This window comes from Pinus tabuliformis, chromosome 9, assembly GCF_031772625.1.
Source record: "Pinus tabuliformis cultivar Carrire ecotype Pingquan chromosome 9, CPIR1, whole genome shotgun sequence".
Classification (NCBI taxonomy): domain Eukaryota; kingdom Viridiplantae; phylum Streptophyta; class Pinopsida; order Pinales; family Pinaceae; genus Pinus; species Pinus tabuliformis.
The window spans coordinates 907,791,449-907,819,033 of record NC_142307.1 but is presented as its reverse complement, the minus strand read 5'-3'; the positions used below and the strand labels follow the sequence as shown (position 1 = coordinate 907,819,033).

The following is a 27,585-nucleotide window of genomic DNA, read 5'->3' as shown; positions in this document are numbered from 1 at the left end:
TATGATTAAAAAAATAGTATTAATGTTTTGTTAGTTTTAATTTGTTTTCATTTAATTTGTAGATTTTTAATTTTTATTCATTTAATTTTATTATTTGTTAAATATACTTGATTAAAAATTTTATTAGCAATTTTATTACAAAGAAAAATAAGCTCATTTTATGGGTAGTTTTCAATTTGGTTTCCATTTATTTGAATGTTTAATTTCCAATCACTATTAACTTTATTTTAATCATTATTTAAATATAATTAAAAATCTCATTACAAAAAATAATAATCTAATTTTGTGTTATAATTTTCAATTTGATTTTCAATTTTTTAAATTTTCTAATTTAATTTCAATCGCTAATCAAACATACTTAGCTAAATAGAAAATTTATTACTAAGAAGAATAATCTGCTTAATAAAATTTCAGATAAAAAAGAATAATCTCATTTTTTGGATTAAATTTCAATTTGGTTTTAATTTCCTTATACAGATTTTCAAATCTCTAAATATAAGTTTAACCATTAATTAAATATGTTTAATTAAAAATTTTTATTACAAATCTTATTACAGTGAAAACTAATTTCATTTAAAAAAAATATCAATTTGGTTTAAAAAACTCATTCCAAATCTTATTACAAGATCCAATAATCAAATCTTATAACAAGAAAGAGTAATCTCATTTTACAAAGAGTTTTCAATCTGGTTTTAAAATCTAGTCTTAAATCTCATAGCAAGATAGAATCATCTCATTTTTAAGGCAATTTTCAATTTAATTTTTCAGGTTTCCAATTCTCACTTGTTTGATTTTAAATATTATGAAGAATAATCTCATTACAAGGAATAATCTCATTTTAGGGGCAGTTTTCAATTTAGTTTCCATTTTAACTTTTCATTTTCCAATTCCCATTAATTTGATTTTAACTATTATGAAGAATAATCTCATTTTGGTGGGTCGTTTTTTATTTATTTTCCATTTTCGATGTAACTTGTGGTTTCCAAATCCCCTTAATTTGATTATAGCTATTAATCAAACATGGCTCTTTAGAAATCTCTATCACAGGGAAAAAAAACTCTATTACAGGGAAAAAAGTATCTCATTTTATCAATAGTTTTAAATTGTTTCACATCACAAGGTAGAATAATCTCTTCAAAATTGATCCATGTAATCATATGTATTTGATGATAGTTACTCTTTCTTCAAGAGAAGATATACATGGAGCTTAAACATAAACTTAGATACTCTATACATGACATTTAGTATATTTGAGAGAAGCAGCCCTATGGTTGATGCACTCTGGCATTTTCATCGATTCAGTACTCTGATACTTTGATGCGAAGTCCTTTAGAAGCCACAACCCTGGGAAATTTCAAAATTTCATCTCCCCCGACCTCCTCCCATCTGTCAATAATAAAATTTATACCGAAGAGTCGAGAGTTTATAGATTTATCAAATGGGCATTATGAGATAACAATAATAAATGTTGTGGAATAGATTATTACCTGTAGCGAGTGACAAAATGGTGGAGAAACATGTATATCTGAACTAAACCCAATTCCTTTCCTGGGCACAGCCTGCTTCCTCCTCCGAAAGCCGTGAAATACATGACGGAGTCACCGTTCTTTTCCTGAATAGAGCTATACACATTAGCCCTGTGTGACTACTCTATATCATTGGATTTAAATGCAACAACTCCATACGCACCTGCCATCGCCATGGGTTAAATGCAGAGAAGTCTGGATAGAGAAAATTATCGTGATGGGCTTCTTTCATGTAAACATAAATTTTCCATCCTTTGGGAATCATGAAACCTTTCATTTCCATATCTTGAGTTATTTTCTCAAAACCCCATTTACAATAGTTGCAAGTCTCAGCGTTTCATATGTCACCTGCAATCAATGAAAGCTTCTTAAGAAACAACGAGGTAAGCAATCAAAATCTGTTAATCAAATTTCAGTGAAGGTATTTTTCACGAAAAATTTTAAGGATTTAAACATGAGGTTTATTTATAATATTTTGGATTACTATTTTGATTTGAAAATTTATTCAAATAGCATTTCATATATTACTTGTCTAAAAACAAATTAAGAGAATCGGTGTGTATATTTTGCAGGTCTGGGGCAATAGAATCAAAAAAATATTTGGCAATAGAATCAGAAAAATATTTCATTTTGGAACGTGATGCATTCAAAGACATCAGAGAAAAATTATGGCAATATATAAAGTTATGGTAATATGTTAGCACCGGTTTCTTGGCATTGGCATTGTCTTTTTGGCAAGGAGATTGTTGGAAGGTCGGGTGAGCTCATCATCAATTTGAATAAGAAAAAGACTCAATTACAAAAAGCTAAAAATAAAAAACTAATAGTACCATAAACTATTTTTAATCTCTTGGAGATTAAAATATCAATTCATTTCTTGCTAACACAGATAAAAGTTTTTGACGAACAAAAAAGAAAAAACTAAAATGTATATATTATATTTAAGCAAAGGCATTTTTTAAAAATTTAAATATTATACCTAACAAAAAAAACTTTTAAACCAAATGAAAGAATATAATATATCCTAACAAAATAGTCTAGTATCAAATTTTGCCCCCTAAAACCCCTCTGGAAACAAATCTGGTTTATGATGATTCACATACACTCTGAGTAAACTTCATAGACTTGTAGTCATCCCAATTGACAGTTTCGCCCGGATTTTTTCTCCTCTGAATTGCTAGGTGTTCTTCCTGCAAGCAGACAGTCAGGTTTATGTATATATTCAGAACAAAAGCCTTAGATCTGAGAGATATGGACAGATTTATATTTATATTATATTAAACTCACTCTAAGCTCTCGGAGAGCCTCGGGACTGTCATGGAGATACTTGACAGCCATCATGGTTGTGGTGGAAACTGTTTCGTAGCCAGCATTGATAATAGATATTAGTAAATCGAAGATCTGTTCATCTGTGAGCTTGCAATTAGCAGATGCGCCATCTGCTTCTTCTTCTTTGTCATTGAGAAGCATTGCAATCATATCATTATAAGTGTCCATGGAAGCCCTCCTTTCCTTGAGCACTTCTCTCAACATTCTCAGGATATTTTCCCTTGCCTGCACATAATGAGCAGTACGGGTGATTGATTATTCTTCAAGTTTCCAGAAAATCCACCTAAAACGTTCACCACTAATGCATATTCTAGTTTAGGGTTCACAGCATTTGCCAAACTCTAGTGTGTAGAAACGCATTACTGGATTTTGGGGGTGATTTACATACCTGGAAACCATGTTTGTAGCTGGTAACAGGAAGATTTATAGGCATGGAAATGGTTCCTTCCACGAGTTTACAGAATTCTGACAAAAATGCCTCTGCCTTCGGACCAGACTTGATACTCATTACCTACTGTAAAGACAAAAGTAAAACCATCTGCAGCGACCGAATCATGGATAGTTATTATTATTTATTGGACATTATTGTATTTCTTGGCCATCTTTATTACAGATTCCTAAATTTGATGGGGAAGAACTAGGTTAACAATTATTTTTACTCTCTTTTTCTCCTGGTCCTTGGGATTTCATTATTTTATTTCTTGGCGATTTTCACTGCGGATTCCTAAATTTGATAGCCAAAACAGAGCCTTCATTGCTTCGTTCATTGTTTGCTCTTGAGTTTTATCTCTGGAAGACCGAATTTGAAGGGCGAGGTCATGTGTTCTATTGTCTGCAACTTCATTGACAAAACAAAACTGAACAGAGAATCAATATGCAAAAGAGCGGGCCAGCCTTTTTGAAAATATTTGAAATGACCGTGGGAGATACAGATGTGCGATTTTTCCGGTTGATGAAGCTCTGAAGAAATTCGAATGTGGTTGCTGAAATATAGATGAGCGCTGAATTTTGGACGCTTAAATTCAAATTTGAATTTGAGAATAACATTAGTGCCGTGATTACTATCAGTGCATCGGAGCGCACTACTTGCATTGATTACGCTGAACCTTGGGCAACTCGGGCAGGAACACCGGCGCTGGAGGCGGGCAGGAACACGCATCGCCGGAACTGGGTGAGGAGAGATGGATGCATGGATGCATGCCCATGATCAATGGTCCCGGTGACGTCAAGCTCCTGTCAGGTGAGTGTAAGGACAGAGCATTAACTTTTCTATAGAGGTGGATTTAGGCATCGCCATTACATTACCCCGATAGTATTTTCTAAGCATATTCTATTTTGTTGGGGATTTTTCTGGTAAAATCCCAAAAACAAAAAAAACTGAACACACAGAGGCAATGCTCTGTTTCCTTCTCTCCTCAGGATCCTTTGCACAGGGAAGCTTTAAAAAAAATGACTGAGAACAGAGTATTACATACCCAGAAAAAGATTTATATTCATTAAAATATAATGCCTGATACATATTCATCCTCTTTTACTGAGAGGGATTCACCAGAAATACATACAACAAAACTCTGTATCCACCTGAGAATTTACACTGCTGGTGTGTAAAAACCCATTTACATTTACTGTTGTAAAACGCCTTTTACATTTACTGTTGTAAAACTATTTTACACATACTGCTGTAAAACAATTTTTACATATGCTGTAAAATTTTATATTGCATTTCATTTTCAAAAACAAAAATTCACAGTCATTCATATTACTGTGCGTTTTTCCATTCGTTTGAGCAACACACAAAAATACCTTTCAACCCCTGGTTATTCATATGTTTTGCACTTCTGTGCGTTATGCTCCCCACACCGTTCACAAGTCTTCATTCCTTTTTTTTATTCACCCGCGCGTGTGTTCTGCTGTTTCATTTCTTTTACAATGGTCAACGCGCACTCAAAAACATAACTTACAAAGTACACATATGCCATACAAAAAATACGTAACATGCATATGCGCCCATACCTCCAATATAAAAAAATTTAGTGTTCTACCAAAAACTTACGAACCACAATAACTATGCATTGAATGATTTTACGGCGGTCAACTCAAACTTCAATTCACTCCACGCAAAGTCATTAATGTTGGTTCGAATGCAACTTTGAAACAATCGACAGTGGAGAACAACGAAGGTGATCGGACGGCTGGAATGAATATTGGGAGCCCACTTCACGCTGAACTTTAGCGTCCGAAATGTCAGACCTGCTGACGTATATGGAGGACCACGTGGCTGAGTATAATTGTATCAGGCTCGATTATACGGAAACTACTTTGTGACCAAAAGCGGTCCGATAAGTTTAAGTGGTTTTGCCTAGGCGGTTTTCGGCGTTTTACAAACAAACGAACGCAGTTGAAATTATATTTCAACACTCCCCTTTAATTTCAACTGCTGGGCATTCAGTCATACCCAGACACTTCCTCAAAAATTCAAAGCTTTTCTGATCCAATGGCTTTGTCAAAATGTCTGCTACTTGTTCTTGAGTCCTGCAATGTTCTAAGACAATTTCTCTGTTGTTCACCAATTCTCTGATGTAATGAAAACTTGTATCGATGTGTTTCGTTCTCTTATGAAACACTGAATTCTTTGACAATGCAATAGCTGAGGTATTGTCACAAAAAATCACCGTTGCTTTTGCCTGCTCTTGGCCTAAGCTCCTCAACATTCTTCTCATCCAAACTGCTTGACATGCTACTGCTGTAGCTGCCACATATTCAGCCTCTGCTGTAGACAATGCTACAATGGACTGCTTCTTAGAAACCCATGAAATGGCTCCTGAACCCATATGAAAAACATAACCGAAATTGCTTTTCTGATCATCTACACTTCCAGCCCAATCACTATCAGTGTATCCAATTAAATCTGAATGTTCTGAGACATTATATAAAATTCCAAACCTTTTGGTACCTTTGACATACCTTAAAATTCTTTTTGCTGCCTGCCAATGTGCCTCCTTTGGCCTCTCCATGAATCTGGAAATTAAACTAACAGCAAACATAATGTCAGGCCTAGTTGCTGTTAAATACATAAGGCTGCCAACAATACTCTTGTACAAACTAGGATCAAAATCCTTGTTGTTGTCCTCTCTGCTGAGTTTTAATCCCATTACTGTGGGAGTGATCGCTTCTTTGCATTCTTGCATGTTAAATCTGCCCAACACTTGATTTACATATCTTTCTTGTGAGATAAAGATTCCTTTTTCATTTTGATCTACTTCTATGCCTAAGAAGTATCTCAAGAAACCCATGTTAGTAATTTCAAATTCCTGTTTCATGACTGATTTAAAATTCTCAATGAGCTGATCATCATTACCTGTGAAAATAACATCATCAACATATAAGACAACAATTAAAATTTTACCATCTTTTTCTTTGATGTAGACTGTGGGTTCTCCCTCACATTTGTCAAATTCATTATCCAATAGATATGAATCTATCCTGCTGTACCATGCTCTTGGCGCTTGCTTCAGCCCATAAAGAGCTTTCTTCAATTTGCACACTTTGTGCTCTTCACCTTTCTTCTCATAGCCTAGAGGTTGTTTAATGTAAACCTCTTCCATTAACACTCCATTTAGAAATGCTGACTTCACGTCCATTTGGTAAACTTTCCACTTGTTTTGTGCTGCTATGGACAACACTGATCTCACGGTTTCCATTCTTGCAACCGGTGTGAAAGTCTCCTCATTATCTCTCCCATTTTGCTTCTTGTATGCTTTGACAACCACCCTTGCCTTGTGCCTTTCTATCTTGCCTTCAGCATTGCTTTTGGTCTTGTAGACCCATTTAACTCCAATGACTTCTTTGCCTTTTGGTAGCTCAACCAAATCCCATGTTTTGTTTCTCTCTATGGCATTCATCTCCTCATCCATAGCTTCTATCTATTTCTTATCTTTAATTGCATCTTCGAAATGAATAGGATCATCAACATGACAATACAAGGCAACTAAGGAATTCATTCCTTCATCATAAATGTCACTTAGATTTCTAAACTTCTTACCTCGTTCATTTGGTGTACAAATGCTTGAAGATGGACTTGAATTTCCTCCTTGTGATGTGCTTGGAGAAGCACCTTCATTTATCCTCAATGGTGTCCCTTGTTGTCCTTGTGTTGGCACTGCTGTTTGGGGATGAATTTCAGCCACCTCCTCATCATCTTCATCATGAGACAAACAGTTTTTAACATTCACTGTTTTCTCTATACTTCCATCCCAAGCTTCCTCTTCAATGAACTGAACATCTCTGCTGACAAAAAATTTCTTGGTAGATGGGATATACAACTTGTAAGCTTTGGATTCCTCACTGTATCCAATGAAGATACATTTCTCCCCTTTTCTGTCCAACTTCCTCCTTAGCTGATCTGGAATGTGTGCATAGGCCACACATCCAAAAACTTTCAAGTGGGTGACACCTTTCTTTCTCCCACTCCATGCTTCTTCCGACACTTTGTTCAACACTGCTTTTGTAGGACACCTGTTCAAAATATACACTGCACAATTTACAGCTTCAGCCCAATAATCATTTGGCAAATGCTTTGCCTTCAGCATGCTCCTCGCCATATCCATGATGGTCCTGTTCTTCCTTTGAGCAACTCCATTTTGCTGTGGGGTGTACCTAGCTGTAAATTGCTTGTGAATCCCATTTTCTCTACAAAACCGTAGAAACTCCTTGGAGATATACTCACCTCCTCTATCAGTTCTCAAAACTTTTATATGCAGCCCGCTTTGGTTTTCCACAAGTGCCTTGAAATTTCTAAATTTTTCAAACACTTCACTTTTGTTTTTAAGAAAATATACCCAAGTTTTTCTTGTAAAGTCATCAATAAATGTTAGGAAATATTGGCTGCCTACTAATGATGGAGCTTGCATCGGTCCACATAAATCTGAGTGGATGATCTCTAAGGGTGCCTTTGCCCTTATGCTTTTCCCTGATGGAAAACTTTCTCTATGTTGTTTCCCCAATATGCAACCTTCACAAAGGCTGTCTGGTTTCTCTATCAATGGTAATCCTCTTACCATTCCTTTTCTGCTTAACAAGTTTAGACCTCCAAAATTGAGATGTCCAAATCTCAAGTGCCACAACCAATTTTCATCCTTTGGCACGCTTTGGAAAGCCTCTTGGGTGACTGCTGCAATTTCTCCTTTATTTTTCAAATCTGCCCTTATTCTAAGAGGGAACATCCTGTTCCTTGTCATCTTCACTTCAGCAATGCATCGTTTGCTGGGTGCTATATCCATGATGGTGCATACATCATTTACAAAGAAAACATTGTACCCCTTTTGAACAAGCTGTCCAATACTCAAGAGGTTACATCTCATTCTAGGGACATAGTAGACATCTGCTATGGTTTTCCTTTCTCCTTGCTTTGTAAATATTTTTACCTCTCCTTTTCCCATTACAGAAATTTTGCTATCAGTTCCTAGTGTGGCTTCTGATTTCATATTTTTATTTAGGGCAGAAAAGAGAGCTATGTTTCTTGTCATATGGTTGCTGCAACCTGAGTCTAAAAACCATATGTCCTCACTGTTTGTTTCAGCCATGTTACAAGCTAACAACACATTATCTTGGTTGATGTTTTCTCTAGTGACATTTGCATTTTGTCTATTACTCATATCATGTTGCTTCTTCCTACATTCACTGGCATAATGCCCATATTTTTTCACAATAATAGCATTGGACATTGGATTTTTCATACCTTTGTCCTTGAGCATGATGTTGTCCTCTTTGTTGGCTGTTGCCTTGGCCTTGGTTCTGATTTGGATTGCTGCCTCTTCCTTGAGAATTTGCTGGACTATTCCTTCCACCTCTGTTCTGGCTTCTGCCTCTTCCTCTCTTGTTTCCTCTGCCTTGACCTCTTCCTCTTCCAAAAGACATCTGGGTCTTAAAGGCGTGCTCTAGAGATGAGTTTTCATTTCTACTCAACCTCTGCTCATGTGTTATCAGTGATGCATGAAGCTCATCAACTGAAAAGTTTTAGAGATCTTTTGTCTCTTCTATGGTGGGGACAATCACATCAAACTTTGAGGCTAGGACCCTCAACAGTTTCTCCACAATCCTCCTTTCTTCAAGGGTTTCTCTATGAGTCCTTATCTGTGTGACTAGACCAATTACATGTGTGAAAAATGAGTCAATGGTGTCTGGCTCCTTCATGCTCAGATTCTCAAAATCTCTCCTCAGCAACTGTAATTTTGTTGTCTTTACTTTCTCCATGCCTTGATAGGCTGTCTTGAGGGTTTGCCATGCTTCATTGGATGTCTTAGCTGCTGCTATCCTTGGAAACACACTCTGGTCCACTGCTTGATACAACAATACAATGGCTTTTGCATCCTTCTTCCTATTGCTCTTCAACATATCTCTCTCTGCCTGAGTTAAGTTGTTAAATTGATTTTCATCTGCTGGTTCTTCAAACCCAAATTCAACAAGCTCCCATAGATCTTGTGAGATAAATAAAGCTCTCACAGTTATTGACCAGTAGTCATAGTTCTTCCCATTAAACTATGGGAACTGGGTGTTAAACATACCCATGTTAGTGCTGGTGCTAGCCATTCCTTGCATCCTCAGCTATGCTTTAATTTCTTGACTGTGTATTTTAAAACACTGACTGTTTCAGCAGTAACAAAAAGAAAACTTTGAGGAATACCTGAATCTTTTGCCTGAGACTTCACTTTGCTGGAGAAGATTTACTGCTGCAACAAAAGACTCCTCCCTTCAGCTTCTTGAACACCTTCAAAGAGCCTAAACCTGCTCTGATACCACTATTGGGGATTTTTCTAGTAAAATCCCAAAAACAAAAAAAACTGAACACACAGAGGAAATGCTCTATTTCCTTCTCTCCTCAGGATCCTTTGCACAGGGAAGCTTTAAAAATAATGACTGAGAACAGAGTATTACATACCCAGAAAAATATTTCTATTCATTAAAATATAATGCCTGATACATATTCATCCTCTTTTACTGAGAGGGATTCACCAAAAATACATTCAACAAAACTCTGTCTCCACCTGAGAATTTACACTGCTGGTGTGTAAAAACCCATTTACATTTACTGCTGTAAAACCCCTTTTACATTTACTGGTGTAAAACTATTTTACACATACTGCTGTAAAACAATTTTTACATATGTTGTAAGATTTTTATATTGCATTTCATTTTCAAAAATAAAAATTCACAGTCATTCATATTACTGTGCGTTCTTCCATTCGTTTGAGCAACACACAAAAATACCTTTGAACCCCTGGTTATTCATATGTTTTGCACTGTTGTGCGTTATGCTCCCCACACCGTTCACAAGTCTTCATTCCTTTTTTTTATTCACCCGCGCGTGTGTTCTGCTACTTCATTTCTTTTACAATGGTCAACACGCACTCAAAAACATAACTTACAAAGTACACATATGCCATACAAAAAATACGTAACATGCATATGCGCCCATACCTCCGATATAAAAAAATTTACTGTTCTACCAAAAACTTACGAACCACAATAACTATGCATTGAATGATTTTACGACGGTCAACTCAAACTTCAATTCACTCCACGCAAAGTCATTAATGCTGGCTCGAATGCAACTTTGAAACAATCGACGGCGGAGAACAACGAAGGCGATCGGACGGCTGGAATGAATATCGGGAGCCCACTTCACGCTGAACTTTAGCGTCTGAAATGTCAGACCTGCTGACGTATATGGAGGACCACGTGGCTGAGTATAATAGTATCGGGCTCGATTATACGGAAACTACTTTGTGACCAAAAGCGGTCCGATAAGTTTAAGTGGTTTTGCTTAGGCGGTTTTCGACGTTTTACAAACAAACGAACACGGTTGAAATTATATTTCAACATATTTCTTCCGCTATTTCATCATTTCAGGATGACATCGACACTAGACACCTTTCCTTCAGTTTCTTCTTTTTCTCCTATTCCCTTGATTCATTGAAATGTAGGTTAGAGGTATTATCCTAGGCCATTTCTTATTTTCATTTCCCGCATACTTTTGGGATTTCCATAGTGGGATTTATCAGCCTATTGCTTGTGCTTTTGGTTTATTTTTATTGGATTTCCATGTTATTCACTTTACACGAGAGGTTGATACCTTTATGTCAAAAGTTATATTATTTTCAATTTTAATAAGCATCAAGTTAGTAAGCATTGGGAAAGCGCATATTTTATGGACCCCCTTTTCATTTCGTGCACATTTGCCTTATTTTTCCATGTATCCTTGAGGTTTTCTCCTCAAAGCTTTCATAAGTTTCTCCTTTCCATCATCCTAGGAATTTCCTTCCATGGTGACGCAAACATTCATGACAAAAAATTAGTTGGTAGTTGTGGCCCCCTTCTTCGTAGCAGATTCATTCATCCTCTGTTCCACCTCCTTTCCATGTCATGTTGTCCCTCTTACCCCAAATTTCTCCTTCGCTCATTCACTTCAAAGAACCCAGACATCTGCACTGAGAAAGCTAACGATTTCTGGCACACTTTAACCTATTTCCCTTTGATTCCCCATTGGATGTTTGTCATTTTCGCTTTCCACGTCTGCCCACTATGTTCATCCCGGTTATTCCGTGAGCACACATCCTTTATTATTTTTAGGCTTAAGCTCCCAAGCTAACACAAACACCCACGACACCTTCAACATGTCGCGTGTTCAAATCATATCACACCACATGTCGCCTCGAGCAATTATTATATTAACGAAGCAAATTAGTAAACATGCACAAGTAGGTTGGACTGATGGTTAATTTATTTTTATTTGGGCATTATCTTGTACTTCGCTCCACTCTAAGCTTATCACGCAAAGTTCCAAGTCCTATTCATATTTATATAAAACACTACATATGTTGATATTTTGGATTGATTTCATGGTATCTAAAAAAAATTGGAGCTGATATAAAACCACAAGAGGAAAAAGCGGAGTCACAACTGCGATATAAAAGAAATGTACATTTTCAACAGATTTTCATCATTTTCATTAACATAAATATGAAATTTTGATGGTTATTATTCCTTGAACATGTAACCATTCTTTTTGGTAAGTATTTCTCCTCATAGGCTTGTTGCTCACCTTAGATTGCATTTAATAAAACTAATGATCTTGATTATATGTATTTTTCATTAAAATTGCAATCAATTCACATTCTAAGTTTTATCACAAGAGGAGAATACTTCTTTAAACAATGAAATTTGGAGAATATCAAGACCCTTAAGGTAAATTTTAACCATAATGTTTCAAAGGTAATATTTCATATGTTTATGCTCATTTCTTATTAGTTTTCATTCTAATTGTAAAACCAGTCTTTATTTTAGTTCTAATTGACCTAAAACTCTATTTTTACAAGTCTTTAAGAGTTTCTTTGAAGATTTAGTTCCTTTTCAAACTGAAATTTGGAATTCATTCTCCTCATTTCACTTGTTTTTGCATTACGCAATGTAATTGTGATGATGATCAAATTCCAAGTAAGCTAAATTAGGAATCTCTCAACCTCTATTTTTCTTTTATTTAATATAACTAATGGCCCCATCTTTGTTAAATAACCATTAAGATGTTTTCATGTAAGCTTAATTTTGAAACAAGAAAATTTGCAATGGGATGGGACACCATATTTGACTTCATTTTCTCTCATAATTGTTGTCTAATCTTTGTTTTAAAAGCCTAATTACCTATAAATTTACGAGATATAACTCATCATAATACCAACTTGAGAAAAACATATATTTTTCCTAATATGTGTTCTTTTATTGAGACATTTTTATAAATAATCTTGTTCGGGTTTCTTTTAAATATGGGTTTCCTTTTAATATTCATTTTTGGTTTTTATTTTCTTTTTCATTTGCAATCTTTGGGGTGTGTCGATTTCATTTTAACTTTAGATTGGATTTGGTGATATTACCAAAGATTTATAGGGAAGGACTTTTCTTACCTAACATTGGTCGGCATGCATGGAAAGTTTTTACTTAGTCAATTTCATGGGCTTTCATTTACCTTAAAGGGATATATTTATTAAATCGTAACTCCCCTCACCTTAATTATTTTCCCTTGGATGAACATTCATTTTTTCCAAGTGATAGAGTTCATGTTTCCAAGGAAAGAACTAGCTTGAGTCTAACTCAATGAATCTCAAGAATCCCTCAACTTCACATAAAAGCATGTAGATTGATAGTTGTAGGGAAAGATGAGGGAGTCAAAACTTTAGAATTATTATATCCACTCCCTTTAAAATTCATTGTACCACCTCACCCTATTCACCAAATTGAAAAAGACAATTATCTAATAAACTTTATCAAAAGGGTGGCAAAAGAGGGTTGAAAGCACATATGTGCGGGAAGCACAAGTAAAACCGTCGTGGTGCTTAACAGGCTCAATGGTAGCAAGGCTATGTTTATGTGGTACTAGACATCTTTGTCAAGGTATTGAATAGGTTGGCTCGCAGCGAAGCGATGTCGGGTAAGGGAGATTATTTATACTGATGGATATATATTTTCTTTAAGTTTCCTGTGTATATCTCTTCTATCACTCGCATGAGGAAACTTTGAATTAAATTTTCCCCTGAAAATATGGATTCATGGTTTTAGACTTAGTTTGTTTCAAGTACTTATCTTTTTAGAACTTCTATTCCTTGATCTATTAATGTGGAACCCATGGGAAAAGTTTTAATGTTTGAAGGCTTGAAGGAATTTATCATTTCAGCCTTTCCGTAAATTTAAATTCATTTTTAATCAGAGATAACTACTTCTTCCCCAAGTGTCTCCATTTTTGTGGCCACAACCCCCCATAATTGTTTTACAAAAGATATGGGGACCCTCCATGTAAATTTTGGTCATATTGCTCCTTTCATGTTCGTAAATTCTGCTAAATTTTTATTTGTCTTAGTTTTTTTTTTTTTTCTTTTTACTTCATTGTGTCATTTCCCGCTAGCTTCCCAACAACTCTAATTTTGTTGAATTTGAACTTACAGTTTGAAAATAGTGCATGTTTAGATGAGTGATTTCACCACATAAACTTAAATATGTTAAAATATATTTACTTTTATTTATAAATATAATTAATTTAAATCATGTAAATAATTATTTAATTAGTCAAGTTAATTAATCTAAATTAATTAAGTTAATTATAATTGATATAGTTAATTTGTAAATATAAAATTATTAGTTGATAACTAATTGTAATCAATTAATTTAATTGTCAATTAATTATTTTGTAAATATCGTTATTAGATTAATAAATTTAAATACATAACTATATATTAAAACCAATTCTATATAATATAATATACATATATATTATAAATAAGATATTAAAACAGATTAAAAAATTAATCATATAGTATTCTCCTGCTGGATGCACCCTGAAGCTTAAACTCATTACACATTTTATGCCTTCGGGATCATCCCGGAGAGCTAGTTTATATAATATCATGTTATAAGAAGATCATTAAATTATGAGGAAGGGAGGGCCCACTCCACATGATCCCGCACCCCTCCCTTCTCTCCTTTATAACTTTCCATACTCATATATGAGCTCCTCTCACTTTTCCTCTACATATATGATAACAAAATTCATTTGTTTATTTGTTGTTTTAATATTTTATATTCATTCTTCATATATTGTTTATTTTAAATATATTTGTTTTATTATATTTTTTTTTGAACTTTAATAAAATTTATGTTAAATAAAAAAAGTAATATAAGATATTTAGATTTTTGCTCAGGATTGATCATTTTTATTAAATCAATGATTTTGACGTTTAATTTTTGAAAAACCATATCTTGAGATTTATTTAGCTAAAAGAAGCCAAGATGGATCCTCGAAAAGTTAAAAGCATGAAAATAATCTGGAGGTATTAAATCAAACAAATCTGAACATTTAATATGTCTAAAAATTAGCAGAAGTTAGAGTTAAAAAATTGCAACAAAAATGAATTTGAATGGGAGAATTTGCTTGGTTGAGACTTTTGGCTCTTTCAAATCCATTTGAGTATGTCCTCTTCAGCTAAAGAGATCATTACAGAGATCAATGGGAAGAAAAAATTTCCTCTATTTTATTTATTTAACTAGATTTTAGTTTCAGAGTTTGTTTTCCCAATTTGGTATTTTTAATTTTGATTTGCAAACCTGATTGGTTTTTAATTGTTTTTGTCGGGAATTTGATGGAGGAAATGGGGCCAGGAATATTGAATAAAATGAGATTGCACTAGCATGAAAAGAAGGAATTTTCCAACTGAATATTGTAGAGGAAAAATTATTTTGCAACAACTCTCCATTTTTGGATTCATTTTTGTAATTATAAATTAGATTTTAGGAGAGGGGAAAGACGTCCATGTTTTCTGCAATTTTGATACTATAAGCATCTTTGTGAGGGAAATTTTAGCAGTAGGTGAAGAGAAAAAATTACATTTGGGTTATTTAGGGGATTTCTTTTCAAAATTCATTGTTTTTATTTGAGGCAGAGCTTGCACTATTCTATATCTTTTTTCTTGTGGAAGAACTCATGATTTTGGAATTGTTGATGGAGATCCATTCAAAAATAGAGCAAAGGTACCACCTTTATTAATTTGTATGCAAATATTTTTTTTTTAATGCAAATTTCATTGATTTAGTGACATATTTGTACACATTTTTTCATATTTAGCACTTTTGTTGATATGTGAATGATTGCCTTTTAGATTAGTTATATGATTTATTAGTCTCATAGACCTATTATTGATTTCCCATTTTCTTTTATGCTTAATCAAACTTTTGAGTAACTATTTACTCAAAAATTTGTTATATTAAATTCATTTAAATTTCATTGAACCATATGAAGTATTTTTACTTTTTGATGGCTTATCTTTCACTATTATAATCTCTAAAATAGAGCATGCATCGAACTTAAAATGTCGGTTGTTAGAATTTTTTCAGTATTTTGATATGGACCATACAATGCATGTTAAATATCCATTCTTTTAAATCATCTTTCTCTTGATTGGGTAAGATCTATATCTTGTCCTAATATAGATATGATAGATTAGATTTCCTTGCATTCTAGATTAATTTGCATTTTGATTTAAAAAACATTTTTATAAGTCTCCTTACATAGGAGCAGCATTAGGTGTGGCTCCGTTCAACCATTAAATCAACTCAATTGTTTATTTCTTGCAAGAGCTCAGAAAGAGGGTAGATTCGATATCTTTGTTCTTGTTGGTAAGTAATAGAAATACCACAAATCAATAGGAAGAGTGACGAGGTAGCTGAACCCAATAGAACCAGTTGAAACCACCATCCTCAATCGAAAAGGGTCTAATTTGGGGCCTCGGATGGGTGGTCTCCTTTGATGTGGATGAGGTAATTTTTGGCCATCAACACCTTCTTAGCTTCGACCTTAGCCCTAGGGAAATTGAACATCTCAATGTGGGCACTGTTAAGATTTTGTTCAATTTCAATGCCCATTTCCTTTGCTTTAGTAACAATGTTAGGTTTCTTATTCCTGAGATGATATGTTATATGGCCTTTCATTACCCTAATGAAATTATATGGGATTTGGTCATCAAAGGGATTAATATGGTCAAAGATATCCCTAATAACCTCATTGAATATTTATATTAAAATCCCGACATCTTCTTTTTATGCCCTATGTATACTGTAAAAATTTCAAGGGTTATGCCTCCATCTACATCAATGGCACATGTCTTCGTAATGAGGTCTTAAAATTGATCAAAATTGGTGACATTTCCTTGATGAAAACTAGCATTACAATCTCTTATATCTCCCTTGAATGTTCAGGAAAATGAAATTATTACTACATCTTTATGTTCAATCATCCAAGGACACATGACCAAAGGAAATTTTTTACATGTCTATCAATGGTTACACCACCCTTTCCTTCAAACATAGGTATCCATTCATGACATGTCTCAGGTAATGTGTGGGGAGTGTTAGAAAAGGAAGTAAAATTCAATAGTTTGAATGGTGCCCCATTCCATCTCCTATGGCTAGGGATTATTTTCAATTTGATTTTGATTTTTGTTTTGGTTTGTGTTGGTATTCATGATGTTAGGGAAAGGCTTCCTTTGTACAAGTGTTGGATTCCTTGAAGGATACTTGTCAAGTTTAATATCATTTCTAGTAGCATCTCTAGCTACGAGAGCTATGATATCTTCACGATATTCATAACCAACCAATTTAGGAGTCATCAGAAGAGGATCTATGTTGTCTTCAATGAATAACCTATTCAAATATTTTTACTAGGAGGGTAAACTTGCTTCCTTCCCAACAATAGCACCAAAAAGTTTCCTATACAATCTAGCAGTCCTTGAATAGGGAAACCTAGCAAGACAAAGAACTAGATTATGTTCTAACAATGGGAAAATGACCCACTGCCAACATAAGAAATGTCCCCTACTCTTTTCGTACTTTTATCGATGGGGAGGGTCCTAGTAGGGTAGTAATCACCTTTTATAGATATTCTATGGGTTACGGTCCTAGATGATGACGTAGGAACACTCAAGGTGATCCAGGTGGATCTCTAAAAACTACCAGTGGCATGGTAAGAAGGTTCAAAACTCAAAGTGATAGAAACTCCATAGACTTAGCATCGGATTGAACTAATCGTCATCCTAATTCCAATGGTGTGAATGACACTCAAATCTGAGCTCGTATGAAGAATTTAGAGCAAGTCAAAGTTTATGTTTGACTTGGACAGGTGGGAGGAGGAGATGACATGGCAAAATTCAGCGAATGGAGAAGCAACAAGTGGTAGGCCACCATTGGTCCTACGTTTTGCTTATCGCAGAGGGCAGAGGTCAGCGGTTTCAAATCGGCCTTAGGCAAGAAAGGTTGTGATGCGATAATAGCATATCTTAATCATAAAAGGTAAGTATTTAAAAAGCGGCCACCGGCAGTATCCTAGTCGTGATTGCGGTATCGCATATCACGGATCGGAGGGATCAAGTGTTTACGAATCGGCCCTTGCAAAAGTCTAGTAGCGATGCGATATATCACAATCGCAGTTTGCAAAAGGGGAGTAGTAGTATGGAGTGCTGACCCCAGTTCCTGCCGATTGCAATTTACGATGAGGCCCGATATATGATGAACTGTGTTTTATGAGCCGTCAGGTCTGCTATTATCATAGGGCGCATGTTGTAAAGGATTAGGTCTATGCGCCCATGGAAAATACAGATTGCGATTTGTGAAGAAGCTAACTACGCTGATAGATTATTCCATCGTTTGAGGGTTAATGCGAAAACAATCCATAGAATATCTTTCTATGTTAACACGTTTGTTACCATGTACTATTCAGGGGCCTGAGAATATTTTCTTGAAACAAAACCATCATATAATACTTTTCATATGTTGGGAACTGCCTGGGAATTGAGGGTTTCGCCACTAAGTATATATGTTGGACTAACAACACAGGAAAGAGTAGGAGACTGGCCAATAGTTGAGAATATTGTATCCTACAATAACCTGACCTCCAAGCAAGGGCCAAAACCTCGCCTTGAGCAGTAGGGAGGTTCCGAGAGGGTGCAGAAAGCCTAACTATATGAATTGGGTGTTCGGATAGGGATTTTTGCACGATTTTTTGCCAGGATTTCGGTGCTACTGTTTGTTTTTGAAGCTGGGCTCTCCATTCTTTGTCCATCTTCCAACTTGGAGGTATAAGGATTGTAATTTCATGTTTCTTGTAATTTTATCTCTTTTTATACCACTTAATGAAAGAAGGCCTCCCCACTATTGAGGAGGGCCAGAGATGTAGTCCAAATTAGATGAACTCCGTAATCAAATCATTTTGTCATGGTTTCTTGGTTATCGTGTTATTTCATCATTGTTTTATGATCTTTTAAGTTTCACAGTTTATAAGCTTTGTTTCATGTAATTCTGATGCATCTATAAGTTTAATATCTTGGATCAAGTTTGGTATCAGAGTAGGTATTTGTTGATGCAAATTGCACGAGTATATGCTAACACGGAACAGGCTATGAAAAGGTGAAGAAACACTTAAGTACTTTTATCTTGAAGTATGAAATGCACAACGAAGAAGAAACATGGAAACTGAAGAAGCTCATTGGGAAGAGGAACAAAATTTCCATAAGGTATTCTATAATATAGCATAGAAAATGGACAAGTTGTTTTTATAGTATGAGAAGGAACTTGGGCACGAGAAGGAAGGTGTCAATGATAATAGATCAGAAAATCATGAAGGTGGCAGAGAAGAGCCTCCTCCCTCTCCGTCTTCAAGTGATAGTTCTCATCCATCTATTCGCGATTCCAAACATACATCTAATAAACCATTCTTCAAGCTAGATGTAAAGTTTGACCTGCCCGTGTATAATGGAGCATGTAGTGCAGACAAACTTAATAATTGGATAAGAGAAATAGAGGTTTACTACCGGATCTAGCAGATCGAAGAAGATGAGGCAAAGTTACAGTTAACATCTCTTCACATGAGTGGCATTGCTCTCGTTTGGTGGGAGAGAAAGTTGTACAAGGGAAGAAAAAAGTCGTGTAACCTTCTTTCCTCTTGGTCTAGTTTTATTTCTACATTGAAAGACCAATTTTACCCTTTGGGTTATAAACAAAAGGCACTAATGGAATGACAATATCTAAGGCAAGGTAAAGGCCAAAATGTGCAAAGCTTCAATGAAGAATTTCGGAAAAAAACATTTTATTTGGGCATCTCATTATATTCACCCGAGATTGTAACTAAGTATGTTGGTGTGTTACATAGTTACATAAGATACTCACTGTTGTTGTTCAATCCTACTATGATTGATGCAGCCAGCATAAAGGCTATTCATATTGAAAGTTGAGGTAAGAATGACAGAGATGATCAAGACAATAAAACATCAATCAACCCTCATCATGGAAAATTCGAGAATAAAGCCAAGGGGAAGGCTAAGAAGACCATCGCAGCCAAGAAAGAGGATGGAGAAACACCATCTTACACACATTTCAAGAGAGAAGGTCATGACGAGGACTATTGTTGGAAGCTACATCTGGAGTTGAGACCAAAGAGATTCAATGAAAAGGGAAAGTAGAAGATAGTGGCAACAACACAACAGGACCTTGGATCAGATTTCGGCGATGAGACATTGATCACAGTGGAGGGCACAAAAGGTACTCCTTCTATTAGTAATAATTATGATTCAATGGCAAGTACTAGTTATTTGAATGAGCTTCTAAGTAATGAGCGAAAGAGAATTGAATTATTCCACATTACAGTTATTATAAAACACACAAAGGTGGAAACTTTGTTCGATTTAGGTTCCCAAACAAATTTAATCTCAGCATCCTTAGTGAAAAATTTAGGCCTCGAAACTAAGACTCATCCAAGTCCATACCCGCTTGGTTGGGTAAGCGATAAAGTAAAATTACAAGTAACCAAGCAGTGTAGGGCCAGAATTGTTATTGCTCCCAAATTAGTTGATGAGGTAGAGTTGGATGTTGTGGCTTTGTATATCTGTGGAATTATCTTGGGAAGTCTGTATCTATATGACAGAAAGGTAGTTTTCTTTCAGCATGAAAAGAAATATCACCTCACGAAGGACGGGGTAAAATATATAGTCAGAGCTCATCATACAAAAGTTAATGCTAGCCTTATAAGTGCAGGACAGACTAAACAACTGATTAATTCTAGTAGAGGGTGCATGATCATTTTAGTAAGAGTGAAAGAGGCCGAGATGGTTGACACTTTCAAAGGTTGTGATCATGATCATAAGAAAGAATTGTCTGAAATTGTTTTTTACTATGATGGATTGTTTCAGGAACCAAGAGGATTTCCCCCAAAATGGGAAATCCAACATGAGATCCATTTACAACAGGATGTTCCTTTACTGAATATTGGAATTTATAGGATGGCTTCTATTGAGATGGAGATCAAGAAACAGGTGCAATAATTGCTAAATCAAGGGTTCATTAGACCGAGTTCTTCTCCATGTGGCTCACTGATCATGTTGGTTCCAAAGAAAGACAAAGCATGGAGAATGTGTGTAGACTATGGGGCACTAAACAAAATTACGGTGAAGTATTGATACCCTCTCCCTCGCATTGATGAATTATTAGATCAGTTGAGAAATTATGTCTACTTTACAAAACTAGATTTGCATTGTGGATATCACTAGGCTAGAGTTGCAGAACAATACATTTGGAAGACTTCATTCAAAACCAAATAGGGGTTGTTCGAATGGATGGTGATGTCATTCGTACTGTGCAATGCTCCAACCACATTTATGAGGGTAATGAATGTTCTGTTTAGGCATTTTCTTGATAATTTTGTGCTTATATATATTGATAATTTTGTGCTTGTATATCTGGATGATATTCTTGTGTATAGTAGGACATGGGATGAACATGTATGCCATGTGAAGTGCTTGATGTCCTGAAAAAAGAAAAACTGTATGTAAAACTTTCAAAGTGTGATTTTGGGAAGACCTCTATGGTTTATTTATGTCACATAGTCAGTAATGGGCAATTGAAAATAGATCCCTCTAAGGTAGTTGTGATTATGAAATAGCTTGAACCCAAAAATGTTACAGAGGTCCAAAGATTTTTGGGTACGGTAAAGTATTGGAGAAGGTTCATTGCAAACTTCTCTATCATTGCAGCCCTCTTACGTGCATTGACAAGTGTGAAGCAGGATTTTGAGTGGGGAGGAAAACAACAGAAATCCTTCGACATGCTGAAAGCGAAGATCAACACAGCACCAATGCTATCATTACCAAACCTTTAGCAACCTTTTGATATTGAAACAAATGTTAGCAGATATGCCATGGGCGCTATATTTATGCAACAAACGAAGCCTGTATGTTACCATTCAACGAATTTCTCGCACGTTGTTTTGAATTATCCCACGTATGATAGGGAGTTGTACGCCTTGGTTAAGAGTATAAAGAATTAGAAACACTACCTGATCAACAAGGATACCATCATCCATATGAATCATCATCCCTTGTAGTACCTTCAGTCACAGACCAAGCTTCAACAAGTCCATCATTTCTGATGGATGGGATTCCTCTAGCAGTTTCATCTGGTAATAAAATACAAGAAGGGCGCGAGCAAAAAAGTAGAAGATATGCTTTCTCACCCTCCTATTTCTACATCTGTAGTTTTGCAAAATGATTCTTTATCATTAGAAGGTTATGTTGAACAATATACTAACGATGATGATTTTAAATAGATTTATGCAAGACTAACTTGTGTATTGCAGGGGGACAATTATTACTTGCAGGGAAAACTAATGTATCACCTTGGCAAATTGTGCATACCCATTGATGGAAGGGTACCTGTAATCCGAGAGGCTCATACCTCTCTTGTGTCTGGTCATTTTGGGGTTAATTTTTATTTTTATCTTTATTTTTTAATCTATTTTTTTATTTTATTTTATTTTTTTAATTTTTATTTTATTATTATTATTATTATTATTTTATTTCGTTTACAGAGGTTTAGTTTTTGGCCTTATAAGAAAAACATTGTGACTCGCTTTGTAAAGGGTTGTGTCTTGTGTTCTGTTTCAAAGCCCTCTAATAGATAACTTGGGCTCTACACACCACTCCCTATTCCGAGTTGACTATGGGAAAGTGTGTCCATGGATTTTGTAGGAGGTTTGCCTATGTCTTGGAAAGGTCACGACTATTTGTATGTCGTCATGGATCATTTTAGTAAAATGTGTATTCTAATGCCTTCTAAAAAGTAGGTCACTGCTGAGTATACTGCTTATCTTTGGTTTCAGCATGTTTGGGTCCATTTTGGGTTGCCCACATCTATTGTGTCAAATTGAAACTCTCGCTTTCTTGGAGAGTTCTGGACTAGCTTGTGGAGAATGATGGACACTAAGCTGAAAAGAAGTACAACATTTCATTCATAGACTAATGGGCATACAGAGGTCATCAACCACACCTTGGTACACTTGTAACAAGGATATTGTGGAAAAAATCCCAAGTTATGGGATGAAAACCTCCCTTATTTGTAGCATTCATATATTCTAGAAGCACATTCATCCACACATAGCTCACCGTTTGAGACATGTTCTAGTTACCTACAAAGGGATCCCTTAGACATGATGTTTGGGAATGATGAGGATGGAAATGGACAAGATGATAGGGACAAAGAACAGAAGTTTATTCAGTGGATACAGGTGATTCATCATGTAGTACAGGAGCAGTTGGAGAAGAGTGAGGCTCAGTATAAAGCTCGACATGATAAGCACCAAGTTGACCATCAGTTTCAAGTTGGTGACAAGGTATGACTCCAAATCAACAAGGATAGAATGAAGGGAGAAGGGAAGAAATTGACACCCATTTGATATGGTCCGTTCACCATATTGGCAAAGATTGGAGACAATGCTTTTCGTCTTGACTTGCCTACTTATATGCAAATGTACTCAGTAGTGAATGTTGAAATCTTGAAGCTTTATGAACCTCCATTGATTATGGATACTGAAGAGGTTTCATAGATTCCGACAGTGGATGATTTTTCACCAGAATATCTAGATAAGTTTCCCGAAGATATTATTCTTCACAGGAAAACAAGAACATCATGATGGGGAGACGTGGAGTACATTTGTGTTGGATTTAGATGAATGCATCTGAGTAAAGCTTGATGGACAGAGAAAGAGAAAGTAAGGGAGAAGTTTCCTCACTTGGCAATAGACTGAAAAGGATTTTGGAGGTCCAAGAGCTCCTAGTGGGGAGGACTAATCCAGGTGAATCTCTAAAAATTACCAGTGGCATGGGAAGAAGGCTCAAAAATCAAAGTGGAAAAAAATCTATAGACTTAGCATCGGATCGAAGTGCTCATCATCTTGATTCTAATGGTGCAAACAACACTCAAACTCGATCTCGTATGAAGAAGTTAGAGAAAGTCAAACTTTATGTTTGAGTTGGACAAGTGGCAGGAGGAGATGAAGTGGAAAAACTTCACCGAATGGGGAAGCACCAAGTGACACGCCACCATTTGTCACGCATTTCACTTATCTCAAAAGGCAAAGGTTGGTGGTTTCAAATCGGCCCTAGGAAAGAAAATTTGTGATGCGATAAACACATATCACAATTACAAAAGGTAAGTATTTAAAAAGCGACCTCCAATAGGATCCTGGTTGCAATTGTGATATCGTATATCATGGATTAGAGGGTATCAAGTGTTTATGAATTGGCCCCTAGCAAAGTGCGGTTGCGATGCGATATATCGCAATTGTAGTTTGCAAAACAGGAGGAGTAGTATGGAGTGCCAACCCCAGTTCCAACCGATTGCGATTTGTGATGAGGCCCAATATATTATGAACTATGTTTAATAAGCTATCACGTTTGTTTCTATCGTCGGGAATCTATTGTAAAGGCTTGGGCCTATGTGCGGTTGGAAAACACTGATTACGATTTACGATGAAGTTAACTGTGCTGATGTATTATTTCGCCATTTGAGGGTTAATGTGAAAAAAGTTCATGGATTTCTTTTCTATGTTTAATAGGGTTATTGCCATGTACTATTCATGGACCTAGGAATCTCTTCTTGAAAGAAAAACCATTATCTAATACTTTTCATATGTTTAAAACTTCCCGGGAATTGAGGGGTTTGCCACCAAGTATATCTATTGGACTAACAACATAGGAAAGAGGAGGAGATTGGCTGATAGTTTAGAATATTGTATGCAGCAGTAATCCAGCTTGGTAGTAGGGGCTGGAACCTAGCCTTGAGCAATAGGAAGGTTCCGAGAGAGTGTAGAGAGCCTAATTATCCGAATTGGGTGTTCGGATAGGAATTTTTGCATGGTCTTTTGCTAGGATTTCGGTGGTACTGTATGTTTTTGAAGGTGGGCTCTCCATTCTTTGTCCATCTTCCATCTTGGAGGTATAAGGACTATAATTGAATGTTTCTTGTACTTCTATCTCTTTTTATGCCACTAATGAAAGAATGCCTCCCCACTATTGAGCAGGGCCCGAATTCATAGTCCAAATTGGACGAACTCCGTAATCAAATCTTTGTATCATGGTTTCTTGGTTATCATGTTATTTCCACATTATTTTATGTGATTTTAAGTTCCATGGTTTATAAGATCTATTTCATGTACTTCTGGTGCATCTATAAGTAAAAGATATTGGATCACAAGGGAAGCTTAAGATGATGAAATGATCCTTCTAAGGGTAATTTTTTCCCTCTAACATACCTGGAGTTGACTTGCACAAGACCTAAGGTATTATAAAGTATCACAGATAAAGGCGCTCCCGAGATCGAGGAAAGGAGGAGAGAGGATTTCTTATAATTTTCTTCTGTAAGTACTAGGCTCATACAAGCCTCAAAGAAGTTCCCAAGTTGAGGCAATAGCCAGATAGGGTTTCCCTCATATAGCACACCTAGGGCAAGATATTTTATGGATGAAGACCAATTAGATTCCAACCAAAATTTTACGTCAATAACGTAAGACCTTAGAATTGTTGTATAGGCTCTTGGAATCCACCAAATCACTCTTTAATGCCACTCCCTCTATTCCCTAGCCTAGTCATCTTACTTTAGGGGATTGAGTTGTAAGAGAGGAAAATTATTAAAAGAAATTGAGTTTATCACCAAAGGCGTGGACTAGTGCCTTGTCCTTTGGGCATAGAGAATCATAGATGCTTTAGATTAGCCAAAATTGTCCTTAAGGGGGTCAAGAACTAATGCCCTATGTACCAAACCTAAACAATAACCTACGCAAATATTATAGAGTTTTATGGAGAAAATAAATATTTAACCACTAGGAACATTCATTACATGTCATGACGTGAATGACATATAAAACAATTCCATATATTAGACATTATTTCTAGAAAAAAATTTCAACAAAAGAAACTTACAAGATTACAAGAAATATATCCATCCATGATCGAAGAGGTAGTTCAAAAACAATATCAAAAATCAACTCCAAATGTCAAAATGCATCCAAGATACTTTAATAGACAATCCAAGAATAAGTGTGAATTAGCCTAAGAGACCAAAATTTCTAAGTGATGATGATTATTCAATCCAAATGAAATTATGTTCTATTTATGTGTGTCCTACTAGATATAATTATGCCTACAAGCCCCTCAACCATATCAAAATGGGCAAGATACATCCCTCGATTAGAAGACGAAAAAGTAAGTTTACAAAAATATGAATTAGGTATCCAAATGCAAGCCAACATGATGACATCATGTTGATGTAGGGTAGTTGGAATAAATGTAGAGTCCTATTTGTGCCAAAATTTGTAAGAGAGCTCCATAAATCTTGAAAAAGGGGATGGCCCATAGCTCTTGATGTAAGTCGTCATGTGGGCCCCAATTTTGTGTTTGGGGAACAAAAATCAATCTTATAGGTCTTGTGATGGAGGATTAACCTATAATTCACCTACATCGAGGGCTCTCACAATGGTGCTTTCCCTTCGATGTCTCAAGGGGTGAGACAAACCTCGTTTGGGCCTTGGATTAACTACCACACCACGTGGTAATTTCTAAGTTGGTTGGGGTACACTAGTACAAATGCATGATATTGTGAATAATGTGTGGAAACAAGCAGACTACTGAGGGTGTTGAAGGTGCACATGGCATGAAATGATGCTATGCACATGAAGAGAGTACCATGGACCCCAAGAATTCACTCGGGTGTGTTAATATAATCCTTTGGTGGAATTTGGCCCTGAATAAATTTCCAATCCCATGATGAAACCACCTTCCAATAGCATATAATGTCTAGTCCTGCATCCTCACCATCGAATACAATAATTCCTTAATGCATCTAACAAACCAAGCTTGTCAATCAAGGAAAAATTGATACTTCATATAGGGCTTCCTTTCTAAATTTGGGGTTTTGATCTAGCAGTAATGTTACATCCGTAGGTAGGAGTACTTAATAAACAACCCTATTAGGTGTTCCCAACACCTAAAGGGAAAGAGAGGTCCTTGGTACATCCTTCATTTTATAGGTGTCATATGAGTCGTGATGAAATGGATTGAGTCATAGAGGTCTCAAGGCCAAATGTGATGGGTAAAATGATAGAAATAATGAGGGATGTCCACATAGTAGGTATATAGACATAGGAGGGAGAAATCATGGATACATGACTTACCCCAGCCGTTGTTTTTTCACCCCTCTTTATTTTCCCTTTTCATTTTCTTGATTTTTATTTATATTATTGCTCTTGTCTCTAGGAAATGAGAGAATGCTATGTGGTGTAGTTCACCACCCACTAGGGGTTGGGATGTGCATGGGTTCGTTAATGATATGGGGACACTCATGGGCCCTAGGAACTAGCATGATGGCCATCATAATGGGTAGAGATAATGTTTGGATTTTTACCATGTGCTAATTAATGTCTTGACCAACTTTTGCATTTTATCATATTCTTTTCATTTTACTTCTTACTTGTGATCATGATACGATTTTAACTTTCTTTTAGCTACATAAACCTTCGGGGAAACATTTCCAGGCTCAACCTATATATGTGGACAAGTGAAGGGGATTTTTGCTAGTTCCTTGTGGACCCAGTCTCCATGTGGATCCAGAGAAGTAAAATGATGAAATAGGGCTCCTAATGTGTGGAAGGGAGTGAAAAATATGGAATGGGAAAATGGTACAATGCTACCAAAATTAGGGTTTCCTGGGTAGTTCCCTTCCTAAAACCATAAGTCAATAGGTGAGATCCCACAATACTATGATTGGGGATTAAAAACCCATTGAAGGTGATGGAACAAAACCACGGTCAAATCCCTAA

General features: G+C 35.8%; 1 pseudogene; it reads right to left on the bottom strand.

Moving 5' to 3' along the window:
* Positions 1-1,298: 1,298 nt before the first annotated feature.
* Positions 1,299-3,411, bottom strand: LOC149151707 (cytochrome P450 85A1-like; annotated as a pseudogene).
* Between the last annotated feature and the right edge of the window lie 24,174 nt (positions 3,412-27,585).